Raw genomic sequence first — 4,143 nt, 5'->3', positions numbered from 1 at the left:
ATGCATTTTCCTAAGTAAAATAGGGTTTTTATTTAGGCAAAACTTTATGAAATGGAAGGAGTGGTTTTCAAGTGATATTAAGAACATATTTTAATACTTTTGGGGAAATTAGTGAAATCTTTAGGGAAAAGTATGAAGGGGAGTTAGTTATTTGACCTTGTCTTGCTTGAAATGCGTCAAGTATAGTATCTTCCTAGCACTTGTGATAGAGATAAAAATTAACACATTAGAGACATAATCTATCACACGTATCATTCTGCAACACCATCTACCTACCCTGCCTATTTTACCTTAGCATTTTTTCCTTTCTTTACTTGGGTGCACTTAGACTGGCAAACCCTTATCAATCTTCTTTTTCTTTTCATAGCAAGCCTATCTAAGTCTGCACTTAGTACATCCAAGGGCTCAGATTTAACTGTTGAGCTCCTTTTTATTTACTCTACCTATCTACTTATTGCCAAGATTAAACAGTTTGGTTAGCTCTAAAACAAGAAATTCAAATATGAACTAGCCAAGATTAAGATGTTTGGTCATTTATCAATTGTGGCATAAATTAACAAGCTGCATACAATGCTTTATTACAGAAAATGAAAAAGTAGTGGCATTTTGGACTTGCACACTTTCTTGGTCTATTTTTGTTTGGGGTTCATTTCTTTCACTTTTTTGACCATTTTATTCTTTTTACCCTTTGATTTTTCTTTTAGGGCATACCCTCTTTACATTTTTTTCATTTTTTGAATTTTTGATAATATGGAAACCTTTGCAACAAGGAAAGGAATGAACATATTATAGAGCTCAACAAGTTGATCATGAAATATGACACCTATTGGTATAGGAGTATAACATGCTCTACACTAGTTTTAACAAACAACAACAATCTCTTCTTGTTTGCATACTGTAACTTCATGGTCCAACATAGTTAGAGTTAGAATTGTCTTTAACATTCCATTAAAACATCATTTACAATCTCGCAAAAAAATTGAAATAAAATGGAAAGAATAACAGAAATCTTAACCATCTATGAATCTTGGCCAACCATAAATTGTAATAGGAAGATAGTAAAGCCATAAAGATATTATATGAATTTGTAGTGAATGGATGTGAAATAACAAAGAAGTTGGGTTAATCTTTTCATTTACTTTTTTGCATGTATATCACATTTTGAATAACCATGGCTATCATTTTCCCTTTACATTTTTGCATGTTTTTTTCACTTTTCCTACCATGACACATCAACAATCAACAAAGTTTCAAGCCCTCTTCAGTATATTATTATTATTATTATTATTGTTAGTTTTATATATTATATTCATAACATTGCCTTCCTCTTCAGAAAAGTTTTGTTCTTAAAGCTTATTGCTGACACGACATGTCATTTGTTTCTTTGTCTTGTAATCTATTAACATCTTTCAGAATTATTTGATGTGTCATCTTTGATGATACAAGATGATAGGATCTTATGAGTGAGAAACAAAATTGTCGATCTAAGAAGGGATCTAACCATCCTAAATCGATTTTTTGTGGAACTTTACAATTACTTAATAGTTGGGTTAAATTGTTATCATAAGATTCGATTGTGCAGACATAAGTATTTTTTGGAACACATGTCATTTTTTTGTTTTGTTTTGGGTGATACAAGTAAGCAAATTGATTGAGATGTTTGTTATTGTGATTCAGATGTCAATAAGGGGTTCTTATGATTTGATTGTCCCTTAACATGTGTGGTGATTTCTTGATTTACTTCAGGTATTGATGTTATTGAGTTGGTTATAGAATCTTGACTTGGAATTTTCATCATCTAAATTGCAACATCTAAATATATTTTTAATTCAATTGATTTTCCATCTTCTTGAGTTGTGATATTGTCTGGATCTGTATTTATTCATTTTTATTTTACTTGGATTGTTATGTTTGAAGATTTCAATACTTCTTTCATGATAAGTTTCTCTATTTTACTTTTCAATGATTTCTCATCATTTTTAATTTTCTTATTTTCAGTGAGTAAACTTTGATTATGATTTATGAGACATAAGAGTTCTTCAATTTTTTATTCAACCTTATTTTTAGTGTTTTGATGTTCAAGTTTTTTATCTTTTAAATCTATGATTTATTCTAATATCTTTTGATTACGGTCTTGCACATTTTTTTTTTTTTTTTAAGCTTGGCGGGACTCTCTCATTTTCTATTTTACATGTCCATTATTCACCCCGCAATGGGGGGAGGGTAGTACAAGATTCTAACCCAAGATCTCTAGTTCAATCCATTGCCACTTGAACTACCCCAAACAGGCAGGTCTTGCACAAATTTTATTCTTCCTTCTTTGATATATTAGAATTTCTTCTCAATACATTCCTTTTCTTCCAATTTTTTCTGTGTTTCTTAACTTTTGCAAATAATTTTTAACTATGGTCCATTAGACACATAATTTCTTTATTATTTTTTGTTCATATTTCATAAAACATATCTTCGATATATATATATATATATATATATATATATATATATATATATATATATATATATATATATATATAGATATCCTCATTATTTGTTAAAGTTTTGCAAGTTCTTCTTTTAATATTTCATTTGGGTTTGTGTATTACCTTGATATTCTTCCATGGTAAACAATTTTTGACATGTTGGACAAAATGTTGTGTGATTTTTGACAGTCGATGAATATTTAAATTTTGTTTTTCAAAATGGGCAATTGTGTGATTTTTGACAGTCGATGAATATTTAAATTTTGTTTTACAAAATGGGCATCTGGTTCGAAACGTAGAATTATGTAACATAGACTTATTTATGGAATGCGTAGTTCCTTCATTCATTCTAAAATTATAATATATTTTGTTTTCGAAATAAGTTAAGGCCTATTTTTATTTACTTGTTTTTTTCCCTTTTATATGAGTTTTTAGAATATAAGAAATTAATCCCTTTTATTTTTTCCAATTTCCTCATAATTATCTTAATCCTTTTTAAATTTGAAATGTTCATTTCTTTAAAATTGAAATTGGAACTTTGGGAAATTTTTAATTAAATAATATTAAAATAGAAAATTTTAATTTTAAACTTATTAATAGGAATAATTTCAAAACTTTAATAATAATTTATTTTATAAATTGAATGTGGCAGCATTAATATGTTGAAAAGTGGGGCAGTTATGGGATGCATTTTCCATAGAAACCATAAGTCCCCAAGAGTAAACCCTTCAGTAATTGTATACAATGACAAGGATAACATTGAAAACGATGTTATACAATGGAACTAATGCTTAATGTCAATGAACCATGATATGGTAGTAATAATGTTTGATTATGATTTATGACAATGATATATAAATATATGTTCTTATCAGAGATATGATACATATGACATTGACCTTTCTCTTATGTGATAATAAACCCTTATTCTTATGATGACAAAGTTTGGCAGTATTCAATAATATGGCCATAAACTAAATGGTTGTGCATAGGAGTGACCTTTATATGGCCTAGATCTTGATAGGACAGTGTTTAACACTGACAATGACTTCAACATGCCAATGTTGCTTTGATAGTAACCCTATATGTAGACCATAATCGTAGATGGTGCCCTTGATTCTATAACATATGATGACATTGATCAATGACGATGTTTCTTATGAAGCCACTCCAATTAGTGATGTGAAAGAAACTCGCTTTCTTGATCTTATTTTGTTCAGTTCACAAACGTAGTTGTGAACTGAATTAGATTGACCTTGAAAATGTATCTCATAATGGATGTACTTTGTATCTTAGCTAAACAATTGATGAAAATCTAATAAAAGAAGAATTTGTATGGGTTTTCCCTTGTGTGGTTTCTCCCTAGTCTTTGAACTAAATCATGGTGTCTTTATTTGTGCATGTTTTTATTCTATTGTTCCTTTATGTTTCGCTGAATTTATGATGATATTGTTATTTCTACATAATTGATAATGATGTTATGATGTTATGGGGTGAATTCAATATGTAAGGGATGAGAAGTTTGTAAATGAAATTATCTAAAGCAAAGAACAATTAAGCCCTTAGAAAAATTAACATGGTATCAGAGTTGGGCTGAAGAAAATTCATTAAAGATCACCCCTTGTGAAGACACCAATGGATTTTGTAGAGTGAAAGATGGAAA

This window comes from Pinus tabuliformis, chromosome 6, assembly GCF_031772625.1.
Source record: "Pinus tabuliformis cultivar Carrire ecotype Pingquan chromosome 6, CPIR1, whole genome shotgun sequence".
In the NCBI taxonomy this organism is placed as follows: Eukaryota; Viridiplantae; Streptophyta; class Pinopsida; order Pinales; family Pinaceae; genus Pinus; species Pinus tabuliformis.
Note: the sequence above shows the minus strand (reverse complement) of the source record.